Source organism: Mustela erminea, chromosome 5 (genome assembly GCF_009829155.1).
Source record: "Mustela erminea isolate mMusErm1 chromosome 5, mMusErm1.Pri, whole genome shotgun sequence".
Lineage (NCBI taxonomy): Eukaryota > Metazoa > Chordata > Mammalia > Carnivora > Mustelidae > Mustela > Mustela erminea.
This window is the reverse complement of record NC_045618.1, coordinates 22,890,268-22,912,919: the sequence shown is the minus strand read 5'-3', so window position 1 is coordinate 22,912,919 and position 22,652 is coordinate 22,890,268. Positions and strand designations below refer to the sequence as shown.

Below are 22,652 nucleotides of genomic sequence, written 5' to 3'. Positions count from 1 at the left end.
CTGAGAAAGTGACTGATTTGGAAATAGAAGTTTCCTTTTTTTTTTTTTTTTTAAGATTTTATTTATTTATTTGACAGAAAGAGACACAGCAAGAGAGGGAACATAAGCAGGAGGAGTGGGAGAAGAAGAAGCATGCTTCCTGCCAAGTAGGAAGCCTGATGTGGGGCTCGGTCCCAGGACCCAGGGATCATGACCCAAGTGAAGATACTCAAGATACTCAAGGACTCAAGGACTCAAGATACTCAAGGACTGAACCACCGAGGTCCCCCTTAAGATAGAATATTTCAATGAGATAGTTAAGTTAAAATGAGGTCATTCAGATGAGTGAGCCTTAACCTACTATGTCTGAGATAATTATAGGAAGATATCAGAACACAGATGCATACAGAGAAAAGACCACATGGAAATATACAGGGTGACCATCTTCAAGCCAAGAAGAGAGGCTTTTGAAGAAACCAACAAACTAATCCCTTGATCTCGGATTTTTAGCGTCCAGAATTGTGAGTATATATATTTCTGTTGCTTAAGTCACCTCGCCTGTGGTACTTTGTTATGGCAACCTTAGCAAATTAATACAATGATCATAAGTGATTTAATATTCCTGCAAGTTTGTAATGTAGAGATTGGGCTCAATTTGCATAATTCAGCATTTAGTAATTATTTGATGATGATGATGATGAGAATTGCAAACACAAATGTTCAGCAATGTTTTTGTCATTCATATAGCTGGATACCTACATCAGCATACTTGGATTATATCTGAACAGCTAAAATCCAAGCAGATCCAAAAATCCAAAATAAAGCAAAGCAGAGTCGTGCCACACTTTAATGTAATAAGAAAGCCAGTGTTGGGTCCCAGATCTACTAACAATTTACTGTCGATCTTGCCTGGATCTTTTTTACTTGGGACTTCATTTCTTCAGCAGAAAAATGAGGATGTTTGAGTATCTTCTATCTCTGGGTAAATATTTTAAGTGAAAAATGATCTTCAAGTCTCACTCTCTGGAACCAGCCATTGTTATCCTAAAACCTAAAGAGAAAAGACCATTGTTTAAAGATTCATATTCTGGGGACGCCTGGGTCCTCAGTTGGTTAAGCAGCTGCCTTCAGCTCAGGTCATGATCCCAGCGTCCTGGGATCGAGTCCCACATTGGGCTCCTTGCTCAGCGGGGAGTGTGCTTCTCCCTCTGCCTCTGCCTGCCATTCTGTCTGCCTGTGCTCTCTCTCTCCCCCTCTCTCTCTGATAAATAAATAAAATATTTAAAAAAAATAAAAAAATAAAGATTCATATTCTGGCACTGATCTCTTCTAAATTGATCTGTTACTTGAATCTTGTATAATATAATCTGAGATATGTCTTGCCTCACCAACAAGAATATAATTTCTTTGAGAGGAATGGATGGATCTTATATCAATTCACATCCCTTCCTGCATCTAGTTCTGTTCTATAATCGTACTAGAAGTTTGACTAATGTCTATGCAATAAATTACAAGGATAATTTGTGTGTGTGTGTGTGTGTGTGTGTGTGTGTGTGTGTGTAGTAATAGTCTGGATTATTTTGTTGAATAAACTGAAATTAAACTAACTTTAGTCAAGAAGGGAATTATTGGCTAATAGAGCTGAGAGGTCAAGGAGCCCGAACAACAATGTCATCAGGACTCCAACCTGCTTCATCATCATACCTACTATCTGTTGGCTTTAGTCATTGGAAGGTCTGCCACAAGTCTATAAACCATATACCTAGCCAAAAGATAATTTTGAAAGAAGATAAAAGCAGAAGAAAATAGACATCATAAAATGGAGGAAATAACAAGGAAAACAAGTGGAATGAGGGACAGTAGGTGAGCTCCATCCCATCAATCCCTACCCACTTCAGGAGTTTAAGCACTGGGGAGCTGCCCAGGCTTCTTACCCTCCCCCACTGGTTCCACAGCCTAGTCTAGCCTAGTCTAGCCAAGTCTCATGAGAACATGCGTGAGGGTGTGGCACAGAGCTCGCAGAGTTGGGTCTCACCACCAACTGGGGAGAAGCTCCTTATTAACATATCCAGAGATAAAATCAACAAGTCCCCATTTTTCAGAGAACACTAGGTTAAGAAGAAAAATCATCTTTGACTTGATAGAAAGTAGCTTATACTACAATTGGTGGGCTTTAGCATTCACAACAAGAAAATCTACTTTAGCCTCCTGAATTGAAAGCCTAGGGACAGGGGACAGATCTACCTCCCTGGCCCTCTATTTGCCCACAGAATGATTTGAATTGAGAATAATGGGAGTGGTGGAACCATTGGAACACATCTACAAACCTCCACACCATCAAAAGTTAAAACCAACTCCAGTGTTTTATCAGATTCAGCCAAAGAAATGGGTTTACAGAGCCATGGCCTCCTGACAGCACAAAGCTAGGAGGAAGTGGGCTCAGGGTGGACGCCAACATCCATTTAGAGGATTCATGGGGACAGCCAAGAGTGCTGCCCACAGTTCCCCATCTTCCCAAGCCAAGAGCTGCATTGGGGGCTGAGCCAGTATCTTCCCAGAAGAAGGAGTGAGTGGGAAAGAGGAAAGACAGAGCATAGCAGTGGTTACCAAGAACTGGGATAAGCATCAGCCACTGGGAACAGATTGGAGTAGGGACTTCATGCTAAAGAGAAGAACGTTTGACTCAAAAAGAGTGTCCTGTGCACTGTTCTTCCCTGCATGGAGACATTGGAGCAACACCACTAAAGTCCCCTCTGAGCCCACCAACACCATCCCAATTCCTAAAACTCTGATGTCACTGTGGTCTCAAGCCTCACCCCCTCACCTCTTCCAATCTGTCTCTCAGGCCATACCTACCACTCTACTCTGTCCTTACTGGTTCTTCTTTGCCTGTCACCTCACATACCAGAAAGCCTGGATGAGGCTGCCCCTCAGAGTATACCAAATTGACCCTCTGGCTTCTGCTCTGGGAGAGCTGGGTTCCTGCTCTCCTTTTGTTGGCTGTCCAGCCTACTCCCAGTCTTTTAGATAACTGACTTCTTCAGCAATGTCATCTGCTCATCTCAGTTCAGCCTTGGTTTTCATTTGCTTCCAGACCTGGCTCAGGGCAGGCTGGACATCTAATTCAAGAACACTTCTTCTTCTTTTTTTTTTTTTTTTTTTTTTTTCCCCGTATCTCCTTAACTTCAGGGAAGATAACCATGAGTGCCAAAACCCTGGTGAGCATTGGAGGAACCTCTTCAGGGGTGGTTATCACAGCTTCTCTTCCTGAGAAGGGGGGATCCAGACATCCCTGGCTAACTCCCTTCCCTCTATACCTCTACCCATGCTGTTCCTGTGTCCAAAACACAGTTGGCAGATCTCTGTGTCCCTTCACCCCTGCTGAAATGCTAAGTAAGTGCCCCATCCAGGGACCCAGCTTCTGATACTAAGGAATTCTATTCTTCCTCATTTGACCACTTCTATTGCACATAACAGTCTGCCACACTGCTGCAGGTGTGTGTGTGTGTGTGTGTGTGTGTGTGTGATGATTTTATAAACAAAGTAATTGATATTATGGGTTTTACAGATGTGCTTTCAGGTACAGGAAGTGGGTCGTGTGTCTCCCTGAAAGCACAATTATTATGAAGCTCCTAACATCAATTATTTGTTTATATTTTACCAATTCAGTAATTCGATTCTTATTTTTTTTTAAGTGATGTCTGGCTGAATGACCTATCATAGCAGTGGCAGAATTCTGCATGAAAGCAAAAGGTCCAGCAGGAAAGTAGTAAAGGTGGCCTGTGTCTAGTGTTTTCTGCATGTCAGGCACTCGGTGCTCCATGGGTGTTAACCCATTTCATCGCTAGTCAACTTCATGGGGTATCTACAATGATCATCCTTGTTTGCACATAAGGAAAATGAGGCAAGGATAGGACACATAACTTCCTCAAAGTCAAGCCAGCACCCTCATTTGCAGCCATTTTGTACTGTTTAGCAGCAGACGATCAGCCATATTCTGGGCTCAAAGCTGGCACACCAAGGATGGAGCACCAGGAGGGCTCCTCCCTGGCTCTCCAAGGAATACTAACATCCCCAGAAAATGAGGAGCTAGAGGGTTCTGTGCCTCCAACCCTCTCTTCAACATGTGTAGGAATTTTTAAACTCCTAGTTAGTGATCACCCAGGGAAAGACAGAAAATGCTGCTCCTTGTGCTTGCTGAACTCAAGGTTCCAAAGGGTGACTCAGCAAAGCTGAAAACCGAGAGGACTCCTCCCCTCCCCCCCCCCCCCCCCCGCAGTTACTTAGAATCCTATGTGCACACCGTAGAATCCCATAGAGGAACTAAGCCTCCCTTTAACAGTCAGCCCCAGCTTGCCAGCCGTGTGAGTAGCTGCCTTTGAAGTGGATGCCCCATCCAACCCTTCAGATGATGCAGCCTGAGCCATCAGCCTGATTGCAACCCCATGGGAGTCCCTGAATGAGATGTATCCAGTCAGGCTTCCCTGGGATCGTGACCCAGAGAAACTGCACGTTAATAAATGTTTGTTGTTTTAAGATGCTAAATTTGGGGGTAAATACACTAAAATTGATAATTAGTAAGATTATGAATTTGCATGTATTATTTCCTGCATTCGATTTTAGATTCCTTAAAATGATCATTTAGGCACACCATGTTGCATCTAGTACAATTTCCAAAACCTGATATGTTCTCCAGAAATGTTCATTACATGCATGAATAAATGAATGGATTCCCGATTCACTTCAGGGCTGAATTTGTTCATCAAAAATTTATTAAGAACCTAACTGAAGTCAGACATTGAACCAAAATCTGGGTCCTCCTTTTTGGAGTTGGGGTCCTCAGAAGTCAACTATGAGATGAGGATATGAACACGTTCAGAGTCATCCCAACCAAGATTAGTTGTTGGATTCTCACTCACAACTCCCCACAAAATTCTCTGGTTGAAGGCTGTTTCAGGGTATTCACATCCTGCTACTCTTGGCTTATCTTGTGAGTGAGTCCAAGCATACGCCCAACATGAGAACATAGGCGCTCAGGAAGAGAACCTCAGGCACAGGCAGCCTTTGGTACCAGCAGGACACCAGTAGCATCTGCCATGAAATGGAATAAAGCAAATGTCGAGATCTTTAGGAGCTCAGACCATAGTTAAAAGAATGTATAATTATAGTAAAATATTAGTAGTAAAAAATAAACTGTGGACTCTGAAAAACAATCTGAGGGTTTTGAAGGGGTGGGGGGTGGGAGGTTGGGGGATCCAGGTGGTGGGTATTAGAGAGGGCACGGATTGCATGCAGCACTGGGTGTGATGCAAAAATAATAAATATGCTGAAAAAATAAAAAATTAATTAATTAAAAAATAAAAATAAAAAAATTAATTAAAAAATTTTTAAATGTTGCTGGAATTATGAATGATTTCACTGCTCAGTGGGTTGTAGAAGCTTTCACAAGGAGAGGACTTCAAGGTGAGTGAGAATTTGCCAGGAAGACCATGCAGGGAGGGTGTGCTTGGAGGAGGGAACAGCACATACAAAGGCATGGAAGTGAGAGCACACAGTCAGGGAATGGGACATGTACCTCAGCTCCCTGTTGCGAGAGAGCCATTAAGAAAGGATAAGTTTGCAACTAAGGACTCCTTAGCTGTGAAGGAATTTCCTGATGGCAGAAGTGCCACAACTAGCAGGAAACCTGAACACTTTGAGGATTAGAGTCTATATTGCTGACACTCCCAACTTTCCCAACACTCCCAATATCCCGCAAATTCCCGACATTCTCAATACACCCAGCACTCCCAAACTCACAATATTCCTAACACTCCTAACATTCCCAATACCTCCCAATACCTCCTAACATTCTCAATACTCCAAACACCCCCCAACATTCCCAACACTCCCAATATTTCCAATACTCCTTATATTCCCCAAATTCCTACTATATCCCCAACATCCCCAATATTTCCAATACTCCCAACACCCCCCAAGATTCCCAACACTCCCAATATTCCTAATACTCCGAATATCCTCCCAATTCCCAACATATCCCCAACACTCCCAATATTCCCAACATTCCCAAGACTCCCCAAATTCCCGACATATCCCCAACACTCCCAACACCCTTCAACATTCCCAACACTCCTAATAACCCCCAAATTACCAACATATCCCCAACACTCCCAATATTCCCAACACTCCTAATATCCCCCAAATTCCCAACATACCCCCCAACACTCCCAATACTCCCCAAATTTTCAACATTTCCAACAATCCCAACACTTCCTCTATCCTGACATCCCCAACACTCCCTGAATTTCTAACAATTCAATGCTCCCTGGAGGCAGCATCACATGCCAGACGAGATTCTGGCCTCTGGAGTTAAATAACTCAGAGAGCAGCCCTTGCTATGATGAATAAGGATTGGAGTCTCTCCCATCTGTTTTGTGACTACTGGGCAATTGAAACCCTTGCCTCTATTTGGATACTGTTAAAGACAAAATATTTTCATCCCACAAAACCTCCTATGTTGAAGCTCTGACCCCTAGTGTGATGGTATGAGGAAGTGAGACCTTTGGAAGGTGATTAGGTTTAGATGACTTCATGAGGGTGGAGCTTCCATGATGGGTTAGAGACACCTAAGACAAGACACCACAGAGCTTTTTTTTTTTTTTTTCTTTTTAATTCTCCTGCCATTTGAGGGCACAGTGAGAAGGTGACCATCTGCAAACCAGAAAATGGTCCTCACCAGAACATGGCAATGTTGGCACCCTCCTTTTGGAGTTTTAGCCTCCAGAACCATGAGAAATAAATGTCTATTGTATAAGCTAACTGGTGCATAGTATTTGGTTGTGACAGCCTAAGCTGTCTTACAGAAACTGTGCTGGAATATTAGTCTTAGAACAGCAGGGCCTTGCTTTCAATGGCAGAATCCTGGAGGGTTCTTATATACCTGCTCTCTACCCGCAGAAGCTGGACTACCAGCTGGGAGCTGGGACCTGGGCCAGGCCCATGGCATGCAAGTCTGCAGAGAACATAAAAGTACTGGGGCAGTTTTCAGGTGACAGTGACACCCGGGGACCAGAAACATCCTCATGGCCCTTTGCTAGAGTAGGGACACCTGAGGGTCTGGTAATAATAAATGGAGCCTGGTTCAGGCCTCTCACAGGGAAGGGCATTGCTGGAACTGTGACTAAGTCATGTAAGGTACTCCTAGTACAGTCACAATTCAATTCGTGGCTATTGTTGCTTTTTCATTTTTTGTTAGTGATTTGTGGACTTCTCGATAGGGATCTCTTTCCACATAGGATAGATGGTTTTGATCTAACCCTGTTCTTCTTAACTAAAGCTTTGCTTTCAAGGCTGGTTCTTCATGAGCTACCACACGCATGCCAAGAGGCACACCAAAGGAACTGAATTGCTACTCAACAGTATTGTGGTTTGAAAGTCTAATAGATTTATAATTTTTGTGTATGTTTTTGTCATAGAAGTTAAAAAAAAAAAACTATGGCAATTTTATACGTCTTTGTTTTTTGGTAGTTCCCATAGCAGTAAAATATTCACTCAATAATGACATTTATAACTTTTCAACTACAGGTAGGATTACATCTATTTGAGGTTTAAATCCTTGGCAATAAAGCTTTCTCCCATCTATATCTCTGTTTTATTATGTGCTTAAAATTTGCTATAAAAGATAAATAAAACGGAGTAGTAGGTTATGAATCTAGAAGTTTTCAAGAAATGCTGATTTATGTTTGTATGACATAATTTATTTTTAAAGCCCCTTTCCACTGGTGGCCAAAATGAAATTTTAGACAGGTCAGGACACACACACACATGCACACACACACACACACACACACACACACCCCACATGTGTATTCTTCTTCCAGTCTTCTGCCAGGTTATGGCTGTGTTTTATATGGTTCCTTGGTGCCATGGCCTCAGAGCTGGGTGGAGATGGGTATCTATCCTTTGTTATGTCACCTTCAATCTGCCGTCCCCTGAGAAGTGCATCTCCATAGCTAGTCTCTGGTGTGTGCTGGCTGCTGGTTGCCTCTCACTTCTGAATGCAGGGACCCTTCAGTCCAGCCTTCTCCCAGCGACTTTAGGCTCTCTTCGGGACCTAGAAGTAGCCCCCCATAGCCTATGCCATTCTGGAGCCTCAAGAACTGGGGTAGGAGCTGGGTACCCTTCTGTGGTACTCCTGACACAAGCTTCTTAGGCAACTCTAGAGTAAAAGGGAGCTCTGTGATGCTATGTATCCAATAGCCTATGTGACCACAGATCCAGGACCATGTCTATGCTGGGGTGGGGGTAAGGCACTCAGATTTTCCAAGTAGGTGGGCTCTTCTATACTCCTAGATTCCCTGAGTCATCTGGATTCTGCCCTACCCTCTGGTCATCTGCACCTATTCTCTCTGCTAGGGCTCGGACTTCTGGGGGAGTGCTTTGGGATCTTGCTCAGAGTTTCATGACTCCACATTTCCCCTTTTCTTCTCTAAAGTCTCCATCCCTCTCCATCCCATGAAAATTTGATCTACTCTTCAGGACCAAAAAAAAAAAAAAAAAAAATCAAAATGAACACACATTGTTTGTCAGGGCCTAAACTTTGAAACTCAAAATGCTTTTTTCATCTCAGACTATAGTTTCAGACATGATTTGCAAAAGTCCAGTTTTGAGATGTTAAACGATTGTGTAATGCAAATTCTCTCTCTTTCTCTCTCTTTCCCTCTCTCCCCTGGCCCCACCCTCTATCTCTGCCCCTCCCCACTCTGCTGTGCATGGTATACACTGCATACCCTGGCTGATGCCTCACTGGCGGTAAGGCCAAAGATGCTTGGGAGTACTGTGGGAAAAGAATTTGTTATTTCTCTATGAAATGTTAATCCCACTGCACATGTAAATATTTGAATGCCATCTGGAAAGGGCCTTTTGCATCTATCAGATTCCTTGGTAGTGCTAATGATGGCTGGATTATGAGGTGTTGAAGATCACAGGAGACCAGGTTTCACCAGGAGCTGTGGGAGAAGCTTATGATGTGGTCTTTGGGTATCTGGTCCTGACACTCAGTATGATGGCAACTGCCTTGAGGACTTCTCTAGCGGCATGGTTCCAGGGGTTCTGTGTGGAGGAAAATGGGGAGACTTGGAAACATTTGGCTTGGGAATTTAATCATACAGCATGAGTGCATTCCTCATTTGTCTCCTCCCTTATCCTGCCATAATGTACAAGAGAAAATAGGCACAGTGGAGGCTGAAGGGCATTCTCGGCCTCTCTGGACACTCCCCATACAGGGCTTCCAGAGACTGGTGTGGACGGAGCAGGGGACAAAGGTTGATCTGCCTGGATCCAGATCTTCTTAACCTCGTCACTCTGCCCACACACATGCAGCCCTCCGCCCTCCACTCCCTTTAAATAAAGATATCAATATTGATCTCTTCTTCCTCTTGCTCCTTCAGAGCTAAACTAATATAATAATTTAAGCTGGATTATTTCTAGTTTAACTACCACTGCTCCAGGCTGGGATGGCATCTTCACCGTGGGCCATGTGGAGTTTACTCACCTCCCCTGAGGAAAGGATTTCTACTGCAGTTGGCAGAGAACATTCTGAACTCTGCCCTCACGTCACATACCACATCTCTTTTGTGCTTTTTCAGGCTGGCACTGAATGACCAAAATCACCATGCTTCCCCCTATAAGAGGAAGAGAGAAATCCAGAAGGTGGGTGCTGATGAGCTAGGCTTGAAGATATCTGGGTTAACAAAGTCTGATATTTGGAAGGAATATATAGGAGCAAGAAAAGTGTGGATGAAGTTATGGAATTTGGGAAATATCACAAGTACTTAGAATATTAAAAACAAACAAACACCTGTGTCCATCATATGAGTTTTTAAAGGCTCAGCACCCCCACCTCTCTGGGGCATTATGTGTGACTAAGGGTGCCTCCCACACTAATCTGGTTGTTACAAAGCACCATGGCACCCTAAGAGTCCTTCAGGGTTCCCTCTTGCTGCTTGGATCTGGGGCTTTTGACTTGGACTCAAGGATGCTCTTAGGGACATTGCCCATACTGGCTTCTGTGGCAGAAAATGTCACTTTCAGAGGCTTATTCTGTATTCACCTATCCCGAGAAACATGGGCCACCACCATTCAGTAGGGACCTTCAACAAATTGAGAAAAATGGTTTCCAAACACAGCTCCCAGGAGGTGCGACAGACATTTTCCCTGGAGTTTGGAGAGATGGTTGAATTATTAAACAAGATGTTGGCTTATGAGCTCCACAGAGTCAAGTTATCTGAACTGATGAGAGAGTCAAACATCCCCAATCCACAAAATGTTAGATTTTGCAAAGGAATACAGAAATCTTGACTTTGACTCTTTTTTTGTTTTTGAGGATTCTGGCTGGGCTGCCACAACATACTGTAGACTGAGGGCTTAAACAACAAACATTTATTTGCTTCACAGTTCTGGAGAATGGAAGTCCAAGATTGCTGTGTCGGCAGGACTATTTCTCCTAAGGCCTTTCTCTTCAGCTTGTCTCACCTTTGTCACCTTCTCACTGTGTCCTCATTGGCCTTTTCCCTTTGTGTCCATCACTGGTATTTCTCCCTCTTCTTATAAGGACACCAGTCACATTGGATTAGGGTCCTACTCTATGATCTCATTTAACTGTAATTACCCCTTTTAAGGGTGCTGTATCCTAATATAACCAGATTGGAGTTAGGACTTCAACATAGGAATTTGATGGGGAGGGCATGGTGCAGTTCATAACAATGATCCATTCTGCTACTTCGTGATTTAAAACAAGACAGCATTGGGTTATCTGCTGTCTCCTAAATAACGGTATGAATAGAATGGGTTAGATGGGGCACTGAAAAATATTCAGGAATGAAATCTTCATTGAAGATTTCTTCACATCTTCATTGTGAAGATTTCTTCACATCATTGAAGCAGGCCTCTGTAACCCACTGGTTGAGACAAAGCAAGTCACTTTGCCTCCTTGAGTCAGTATTTCTTCACTGGGGAAACAAGGAAAGTGCTATATAGCCTGCATGGATGGGAATATTAGAAATCATGTTTGCAAAACAGGTACTGACAGAAGATATTGTTGTGAACCAGTGGCATCATTCTGGACACTCCATAGGATCCAAAGGTGCAGTTAAATCCTTGCCCCCTTTGAGAGGCATTTATCTGAAGGATTCCTGAACATTGTGCTGTAGGACCATGCAACCTTGGATACACAGACTTGACGGTGAGCCAAAGGCCAAATACACTCAGGAGCTTGACACACACTACTTCTCCTGTGAGAACATTATGGAAATTTTTTGTGGGATCTTGAGTGAACATCTGACTTCCCATGAAGACTGGATCTGAGGCTGAGCATGCATCCCATGCTTCACCACATCTGCCAGTATTCTAACACAGACTTCCTCATATGTGATCTCCTTCTGCATCTTAAAATTTAGAAAAAAAATTTAATTAAAAATAAATAGATACCTTTCATAATAATAAACAGGGGTACATGAGGGACTTCTTAAGGTTGTAAACTAGAACATGGATTTTACAGAGTTACACTGAAATTCCTATCACTGCAGAAATATTTAACCAGGATCTGGAGTCAAGGAAAGGGCTGAGGAAGGAGGTCAAGCAGAAAAGGGAAAGCTGGAGTGACTGATCACAATGACAAAGGAGTCCACACAATGAGGCAGGGATGACTTAAAAACAGTTAAGTTTCCAGATAAAATAGAGCAAAATGCTTTCATGCTTGAAAGAACAACTTAAAAAAAAAATAGATAAAACAAATGAAACATGGCTTTACAGCAAAGGATAGTAATCCCTGAGAGATGGGAAATGATAGGGGCAACCCGTACAATTGCCTCAAGTTTCCAGATTACAACACAGAGAGGTACAACCCAGGCAGAGTCCAGGAGATTGCCTGAATGGAGGAGACAGAACTGAGATTCCAGAGCAAGGCACATAGAGTACATGCAGCAGAGTACCAGAGAGGAGAGAGCTACAAAAAGTCCTTGAGTGGTCAGCAGATTATGATCAAGGTATACATGTGAAGAAACTACCAGAGGTTGTAAAAAGGCGTCCTAAAAGGATCAGAGGGAACAGTGCCTGCATTCCCATGGGCCAAAAATCATATATTTGCCCCAAACCATATTGGTGTATAATTTATAGGGTATTGGGTAGAATCCTAAGAACAGACTTGCCTCAATAAAATTAACCCTTTATTGAACACTAGATCCTGTCTAGCAAATCTTAACGCACAACCTTAAAGGATCAAACTGTTTCCATGTAACCTAACAGCAAACTGAGCTCAAGAATATTTTTAGGGGTACCTAGCTGGCTCAGTCAGTAGAGTGCAACTCTTGATCTCAGGGTAATGAGTTCAAGTCCTATATTGGACATGAAGCCTACTTAGAGGAAAAAAAAAAAAGAATATTTATAGGAATACAAAAAGTCCATTATGTAACAGGAAACTATTCACAATATCAGACCACAATTAAAAATAATTAGACATGCAAAGAAGCAGGAAAATGATCTGTGAAAGATACATAGAAAAGAACATTCCATTGTTACTCTATTCCAGGTGCTCAAGAAATTTAAATAGAGACATAACTCAAATAAAACTTCTAAAAATGTAAATGACAAGCCTGAGACAAAAAATGAAATATACTACATAAATCAAAGGGCATGTCAAACATTGCAGAAAAACAGATTTGTGATTCTGAAGACACAGCAATGGAAGCTATCCAAGAACAAACACATAGAGGGAAAAAATAATTAATGAATGAAAAGAGCATCAGTGAGCTGTGGAACAAAACCTTGAGTGGTCTAATATGTGTGTAACTGGTATTCATAGAGGGGGAAGGGCAGAAAAAAGTATCTGAAGAAATAACAGCCAAAAACATTTCAAATTTGATAAAAATTATAAAGCCAAAGATCAAAGATGTTAAATTCCAAACACAAGCAATATGAAAAAAGAATACACCAAGGCACATCAAAATCAAATTGCTCAAAACCCATCATAAAGATAAAATATAAAAAATAGACATGAAAATAGACTTGTCATACACACAGAAGCAAAAATCAGGGTGATGGTAAATTTCTCATTAAAAACAAAAACAGTTGTAGTGAAAAGAAGGGCCATCTGTACTCCAATGTTCATAGCAGCAATGGCCACAGTCGCCAAACTGTGGAAAGAACCAAGATGCCCTTCAATGGACGAATGGATAAGGAAGATGTGGTCCATATACATTATGGAGTATTATGCCTCCATCAGAAAGGATGAATAGCCAAATTTTGTATCAACATAATCTGGAAGAGATTGTGCTGAGTGGAATAAGTCAAGCAGAGAGAGTCAATTATCATATGGTTTCACTTACTTGTGGAGCATAAGGAATGACATGGAGAACATGGGGAGATGGAGAGGAGAAGGGAGCTGGGAGAAATTGGAGGGGGAGATGAACCATGAGAGACTATGGACTCAGAAACAATCTGAGGGTTTTGAAGGGGTGGGGGGTGGGAGGCTGGGTGGGCCTGGTGGTGGGTATTGGGGAGGGCACATATTGCATGGAGCACTGGGTGTGGTGCATAAACAATGAATTCTGGTACACTGAAAATAAATTTAAAAAATAAAACATTAAAAAAAAAGAAAGAAAGCACTAAGACAGGGGAAATCTTTAAAGCACTGAAAGTAAAAACTGCCAACCTAGATTACTACATCCAGAGAAAATATATTTCAAAAATGAAGATAAAATAAAGATATTTTCAGACATACAAAGCCAAAATAATTCATTATCACAAAACAGGAAATCCAACAGGCAGAAGAAAGATAGAAAAATGGATCTACACATAGAATGAAGAGACCAGAAAGGATAACTACGTTGGGTAAATATACAAGATTGTTTCTTATTATTTAAACCCATTTAAAAGAAAATTGTTTAGGGGCACCTGGGTGGCTCAGTGGGTTGAGCCACTGCCTTCGGTTCAGGTCATGATCCCAGGGTCCTGGGATCGAGCCCCACATTGGGCTCCCTGCTCAGTGGGGAGCCTGCTTCCTCCTCTCTCTCTGCCTGCCTCTCTGCCTACTTGTGATCTCTCTCTGTAAAATAAATAAAATCTTAAAAAAAAAAAGAAAGAAAATTGTTTAAACAACAGTAATAGTAATGTACTGTGGAGTTTATAAAATGTATAAAATCATATGGATAACAGTAATAGCACAAAGGTCAGGATAACTAAAAAATATACTTTGTACAGTTCTTATGTTCTACTAAAATTTTTATAAGATCACGTGAAGATATACTGTGATAGGTTAAAGATGCATTCTATAAATCCTAAAGCAACCACCAAACAATAACACAGAGAGCTATAACTAATAAGCCAACAGATGTTAAATTGTAATCATAAATAACACTCATTTTACCTAAGAAGAAATAGGAAAAAAGGAAAACAAAGTACAAAAGAGATAAACAGAAAAAAAATAGCAAGATTTAAAGCTAATTTTGCCAATTATCACAGTAATTTTAAAGGGTCCGACCACTCTGATTAAAAGTTGGGGATTGGCGTATTAGATTAAATGTTCAAGATACAGTATCTACAAGGAAAAAAAAAAAGAAAGAGAGAGAGAGAGAAACAGAGAAGCCATGTTTTACATATGAAGATACAAATCACTTAAAAGAAAAAGGATAGAAAATTGTAAACCATGTTAAAAATAATATAAATAGTACAAAATTTGCTCAAATATCAGAAATAGCCAATTCTGGATGATAGAATGCTATCAAAAATAAGCTTAATTCACAATGATAAAGAGGTCATCTAAAGAGGATGTGACAATCCTAAATATGTATGCAACCACCCATTCAAAATACTTGAAGCAAACTCTGACAGAACTGCAGGGAGAAATAGACAAATCCATAGTTATAGTCAGAGACTTAAATAATTATTAATATTTATTAATTTTTAAGAATTAATAGAGGGACACCTAGCTGGCTTAGTTGGTAGTACATGTGACTCTCAATCTTGGGGTCATGAGTTCAAGCCCCACATTAGGTGTAGAGATTACTTAAAAATAAAATCTTTAACAATAAGAATTAATAGAACAAATAACAGGAACTCAGTAACAACACAGAAGACTTTAATAACACAGTTAACCAACTTTTCTTAATTGACATATAAAACATTCCAATAACCAACATCAGAATATTTTTTTTTCATGTGCTGCAGAAACAATATTAACCAAGGTAGAACATATTCTGGATTCTAAAACAAGTCTCAATAAATTAAAATGATTTAAGTCTAACAAAGTACATTCTCTAGCCATAAACAATTAAACTAGAAACCAGTCATAGATATATCTCTGGTGGGAAAAAAATCTCTAAATATTGGAAACTAATTTACACATTTATAAATAACACATAGATCAAAAAAAAAAAAAAAAAAAGAAACCACAATGGAAACTAGAAAGTATAAATGCAAATGAAAACACAACACATCAAATTTGTGGGCTTCCACTTTAATTATGTTAGAGTAAGAAAAGGTCTCAAGTCAATGACCACAGAGTCCACCAGAACGAAAAAAGAGCAAACATAGTGGATTATATACAGAAGAAATGGAATTTAAAAATAGAAACTAATGTAACAGAAAACCAACCAAAAAACAAATTGATGAAATCAAAAGTCAATTCTTTTAGAAACTCAATAAACTGATAAACCCCTAGCCAGACTGATCAGAAAGAAAGAAGATGCAGATTACTACCTTCAAGTGACATTACTACAGATTCTACAGGTTCAAAGAAATATATGGACTATAATTAATAATTTTATATCAATAAATTTGACAAGGTACATGAAATGGACAACTTTTTAAAATATATAAATTAGAAACCTCACTCAAGAAGAAACTGATAGCACAAATTGTCCTCTATCAAGGAAATTAAAATTATACTCAACATCCTTAAAAAGGAAACAAGTGAAAAAATGCTACCAGACCCAAATATCTTCACTAAGGAATTTAAGCAAGAAATAATATTAATTCTACATTAACTACAAACTCTTACATAAAAATCAAAGAGGAAGGAGTACTTCTCAATCCATTCCATGAGACAAGAATTACTCTGATATGAAAACCAGGAGAAGATATTACAAGAAAAGAAAACCACAGAGCAATGTTTTAATGACTATAAACACAAAATCCCTGAACAAAATACAAAGAAATTGAATCAACATGTGAAGAAGAGCAAATGTGTGGCCGGTTTGGATTAATCCTAGCAGTGTATGGTTGATTTAACATCTGAAAATCAATTAATTAATATACCATGCATTCCAGTCATTTCACACCTAGGTATTTATTTACCCAAGAGAAATTGAGGCATATATTCATACAAGAATATGCAAATGAATTTTTATAGCAGCTATATTTGTAAAAGCCAAAACCTATAAAATCCAAAATTCTCATCAATGATTGAATACACAGAATGTATTATATTCATACAATGGACTATTACTTAGCAATAAAAAAGAATGAAGTGGTGATACATGCAACATAAACAAATCTCAAAATAATTATGCCAAATAAGAGAAAGAGAATTTTATTTAAATTCTACAAAGCACAAACTGGTGTATAGGGACAGCTATCAGAGGTTGACTAGGGATAGGGGCAGACTAGAGAGGTGAAGGAACAAATGATATAAAGCAGCAGGAAAAAAATTTGAGGGGATGTCATATATATTCACATTCTTGATTATAGTGATAGTTTAATAGGTATATTCATATGTTAAAACATATCTTGTTGTGCACTTTAAATGTATTCATATTTTTAAGTGTTAAATATACCTCAATAAAGCTATTTTATTGAGAAAATAATAACAAACGTTAAAAGGCCAGGATGCTTTTGGAAATATGTGTTGTGGTGGCCACATGTTTGCACCAACCAAAACCTGGCACCATTGGCACCGCAGAGTGAACACAATACAGAAGCAATGTGCTATCTGCTCTGCCCTGGCTGCCTCAGCCTTACCAGCACTAGTCATGTCTAACGGTCATCGTATTGAGGAAGATCCTGAACTTCCTTTCATGGCTGAAGATAAAGCTAAAGGTTGCAAGAAGACCAAGAAGTCTGTTTTGCTTCTTAAGAAACTTAAATTATATCAAAAAGGTCTATGATATCAATGGGGTGATATAAAAAAGTTCGATGATATCAAAAAGGAACAATATCAAAGAGGTCTGTGCTTCCCAATGAATGAGAGCTGTCAAGGGCAAAACAAAAAACCATCATCGTATGCAGCACAGGGGACCCTACATCACCTATAATGAAGACAACGGTATCATCGAGGCTTTCAGAATCATCCCAGGAATTACTTTACTTAATGTAAGCAAACTGAACATTTTGAAACTTGTTTCTGGTGGACCTGTGAGACATTTCTGCATTTGGACTGAAAGAGCTTTCTGCAAGTTACACAATCTGTTGGCACTTGGTGTAAGGCTGCCTGCCTCAAGAGTAACTACAACAGGCACCTGGGTGGCTCAGTGGGTTAAAACCTCTGCCTTGGGCTCAGGTCATGATCTCAGGGTCCTGGGATTGAGCCCCACATCGGGCTCTCTGCTTAGTGGGGAGCCTGCTTCCTCCTCCCTCTCTGCCTGTCTCTTTGCCTGCTTGTGATCTCTGTCTGTCAAATAAATAAAGAAAATCTTAAAAAAATTTTTTTTAAAAAGAGTAACTACAACATTCCCATGTATAAGATGCTTAATAAGGACCTGAGCAGAATCTTGAAAAGCCCAGAGATTCAAAGAGCCCTCTAAGCATCATGCAAGAAGATTCATGACAGAGACCTGAAGAAGAATCCAAAGAAGAACCCAAGAATCATATTGAAGCTAAATCCATATGCAAAGACCATGCATGAGAACAACATTCATCGCCAGGCCAAGAATTACAAACTCTGGATGGATACGGCAGCAGCAAACTTAGAAGCCAAATCAGATGAGAAGTGGGGCCTGGGCGAGAAGCCCACAGTAGGAAAGAAGGGAAAGAAGGCTACTGGTGTGCAGAAGAAGAAGAAACCTTTGGAGGGAAAAAAAGTTGCAACTACCAAGAAACCAGCAGCTGACAAGAAGGCTGCAGAAAAGAAACACACCATGGAAGATAAGAATCCTGCTGCCTAAAACCTTACATTTATTTGTTCCATAAAAGTTAAATCATTTAGACAGCTAATTTTGAATAAAGACCTGATCAAAGACAGTGGGAAAAAGAAAGATAGCAAATATCCCCAACTTGATCTATAGATTCAACATAATTCCAAATAAAATTCTAGAAAGATTTTTTAAAGAAATTGACAAGTTAATATTAAAATTTACATGAAACTACAATAGACTTTTATAAAACTAAACAAGAAAATAATTTGGAAGACTTATTCTACCTGACTTTGAGACTTCATATAATTCACTAATCAAGGCAATGTGGCTTTGGCATCAAGACAGACAAGTAGATAAATGGAACACAGTCTATTACTATGTGTATAGTACAGATCTGAGTTCTGACACTGGTTCCAAGACAATTAAATGTGGAAAAAAATATTTTGAATAAAGGATGCTAAAACAATTGGGAAACCATTAGCAATAAAATAAACATCAACCATTATCTCACACCATAAAAAAAATGAACTTCAAATGGATTACACACCTAAAAAAACCCCGAAATCTATAAAACTTCTGGAAGGAAACAGAAAGTCTATGTGGTGTTGGGGTAGGAAAAGTTTTCTTAGATGCAACACAAATGTCAAATTGTAAAACAAAAATACATATATACATGCACAAGTAAATAGAATTTAACCAAAACAAAAAAATTTTGCTCTCTAAAGAGCAAAGAAAATTATTAGGAAAACTAAAAGGCAAGCCATAAGCGGAAAGAAAATATTTGCAAAAATGTATCAGGCAAAGTACTGATATTCAGAAGACAGAAAGAGTTCTTACAAAACAATAACAAAAACAAACTAATAATAATGTAAGGAAAATATTTGAACAGGTACTTCACAAATAAAAATAAATAGCCAATAAATACATAAAAATATGCCAATGATATTATTTTTTCAGAGAAACATAAGTTAAAGCCACTAAATAAGGTAACATTCCACTAGCATTAGAATCACTAAATGTTATAACAAAAAAATTAAAATAAGAAAAATACTGACTTTATCAGTGTTATGAGAATATGAATAAATTGAGATATTCATGTGCTGGTGGGAATATAAAGTGATACAGCTCCTTTGGAAAACAATTTTATGGTTTCCTAAAAATTTAAACATACAGCTACCATATAAGCCAAGATTCTACTTCTGGTTATTTATCCAAGAGGGATAAAATCATATGTTCACACAAAGATCTATAGATAAATGTATACCACATTTTTATCTGTAATAACAAAATACTGGAAATAACTCAAATGCCCTTTAACAAGTGAATGGAATATCTATACAGTGGAATATTATTCAGTAACTCATGCAACACAAGTGACCGTCAAAATGATTATGCTGAGTGAAAAAAGCAAGGTGAAACAAAAATTGTAAATGCATATATAAATTCAAGAAAATGTAAACTGATATGCAGTGACTGAATGAAATTAGTGGTTGCATGGGGATAGTGATGGAGAGAAAATTTTAAGGGTAATGAAAAATTTTTTTTCAATTTATTTATTTTCAGAAAAACAGTATTCATTATTTTTTCACCACACCTAGTGCTCCATGCAATCCGTGCCCTCTATAATACCCACCATCTGGTACCCCAACATCCCACCCCCCCGCCACTTCAAACCCCTCAGATTGTTTTTCAGAGTCCATAGTCTCTCATGGTTCACCTCCCCTTCCAATTTACCCCAACTCCCTTCTCCTGACACCCCTTGTCCTCCATGATATTTGTTATGCTCCACAAATAAGTGAAACCATCTGATAATTGACTCTCTCTGCTTGACTTATTTCACTCAGCATAATCTCTTCCAGTCCCGTCCATGTTGCTACAAAAGTTGGGTATTCATCCTTTCTGATGGAGGCATAATACTCCATAGTATATAAATTTTTTTATTTTATTTGTGATAGTGGTTTCATAAGTATATGTATTTATGTCAAAACTGACTGTAAGAGGTGCCTGGGTGGCTCAGTCAGTTGAGTGTCTGCCTTCAGCTCAGGTCATGATTCCAGAGTCCTGGGATGGAGCCCCACATCCGGCTCCCTGCTCAGTTGGGAGCCTGCTTCTCCCTTTCTCTCTTGATGCTCCTCCCTGCTTGTGCTCTCTTTCCCTGTCAAATAAATAAATAAAATCTTTAAAAAAACAAAAAACTGACTGTAAGTACATGTATGTTAGCATACTTCAGCATACTTCAGTTTCATTTCAAGTATATGTACTTTAATATACTTCAATTATTCTGCAATAAGAAAACAAAATTCTATTCATAAAAGTAGCACAAAGAGCTCCCAATGGCCAAAGTGGAACAATTAGAGAAACAAAACAATTTTGGATCACAGCCAAACATATGAAATGTGTCCATGTGTCCACACAGACTTAAATGAATTAATTATTGGAAGAGAAGAGAAAAATATGTAGAAGAATTCCAAATAATTTATGGAGATAAATATTACATCACAGAAGTGAAGTATGGCTCTCCACTCCTTATGTGTAGAAGGTACAAAGTAAATTTCTTCTAAAAAGTACAGTATGAAGAGAGAAAAAAAAAAAACAAACAGTAACTTTTAGTGGAGAAACCTGACAAATGCTACTTCAGCCCTGTGATCAAGGTCAACATTAACAGTGATAAACCATGTTGACATTATGTACCCTTGATAAGATATTATGAGAATGTACTTAATCTCTGTGCTTTTTCTTTCAAAAACCCATAACACCATTCTATTTTGGAGGAAAAATAAAAACAGACAAGTTGCAATAGCGAATCATGCTACAAAATACTTGGGACTCAAAACAGTCAAAGTCATGAAAAACAAGGGAAGTCTTAGAAACTATCACAAGCAAGAGAAACTTAAGGAGACCTGAAAATTGAATATAATGTGGTATCCTGTGATCCCATGGGATCCTAGAACTAAGAATAAATAAATAGACTATGGACTTCAACTAAAAATAATACATCAATATCTGTTTATTTATAGGAAATGCTTCATTAATATAAGACATTAATAATAGAGAAGGCTGAGTTTGTAGTGTATGGGAACTATAGTAATTTATGTGTTTAAAATGAACTCATAAGTAAAAATGAATGATAATGAAAGCAGCCAAGTATGTATCTAGAATAATATGAACTGGTTTAAATATTATATAAAGTGCTTTTTAAGTTACAAGAAAGAATAAATAAAATCTAAATTAGGTGGAAGGAAAGGAACAATACTGATAAGGGCAGAAATCAATGAAACATAAAATGGACAATGGAAAAAGCTAGCTCTATGAAAAGATTTTAAAAATTACAACCCCTGTGAGATAGATCAAGATGAAAAAAAGTAAAAAACAAAACAAAAATTACTAATATCAGTAAGGAGACATCCCTATAGACCCTACAGACATAAATGAGACAATAAGGTAATATTATCAACTTTTTTTTTGCAAACAAATTCAACTAAGATGAAACTCTTTGTAAGGTTAAAAAATTACAAAACAAGAAATATAATGTCTGGAATTATAGGATTAGATGGTATTTCTAATTTTTTTTAGGAACCTCCACATAAATATAGAGAACAAACCAATGGTTGTCAGAAGGAAGGGAAGGATGAGTAAACTGGATATGGCATCTACAGGAGCTAGAACAAAGCAAAATTTATGTTTAACACTTTAATTTGGTATAATACTGAATTTCCAAGCCAATGTATTCAGACAAAAAGAAAAAAGAAATAATGGAAATAGTGGAAATAAAAAAAATAAAATTGCCTTTACTCACAGATGACACAATAACCTTTGTAGAAAACCCTAAGGAATCCATGACAAGAAGAAGGGAAAAAAAAAAAAAAAACCACTAATAAGTGAATTTAGCAAGGTTTCAGTATACAAAGTCAATATACAAAATCAAATGTACTCTTAATACTAACAATATTCAAGGGCTCCTGGGTGGCTCAGTGGGTTAAAGCCTCTGCTTTTGGCTCAGGTCATGATCTCAGGGTCCTGGGATAGACTAGCGCCCACCTCCCCCTGTCAGGCTCTCTGCTTGGCAGGGAGCCTGCTTCCTCTCTGTCTGTCAAATAAATAAATAAAATCTTAAAAAAAAAATAACAACATTCAATTGAAAAATTAATGTTTATACACCACTTACAGTAGTTAGGGATAGTTATAAATACTATGGATAATTTTAAAAAATATGTATAAGATATATATGCTGAAAGCTATATTACATTTTTTTTAAAAAGTAAAGAAAACCTTAATAAATACATTATATATCATATTAATGGGCTGGAAGATTCAATATATTTAAGGTGGCATTTTTTCCTTCAAAGTAATCTATAGAATTAAAGGCAATTCCAATAAAAATCCTAGCAGTATTTTTGTAGAAATTAACAAATAGATTCTCAAATTATAAAGAAATCCGAAAGACCTAGGATGGGCAAAATAAAATCTTTAATTAGAAAAAAGGTTTTCCCGGACAATAAAAATGTTTTATTTCTTGATAGGGATGTGGGTTAAATGGGTTTATACATT

General features: G+C 38.6%; 1 pseudogene; it reads left to right on the top strand.

Annotated features, from left to right (window-relative positions):
- Positions 1–10,104: 10,104 nt before the first annotated feature.
- On the top strand, positions 10,105–18,134 carry LOC116590054 (annotated as a pseudogene).
- Positions 18,135–22,652: the final 4,518 nt, after the last annotated feature.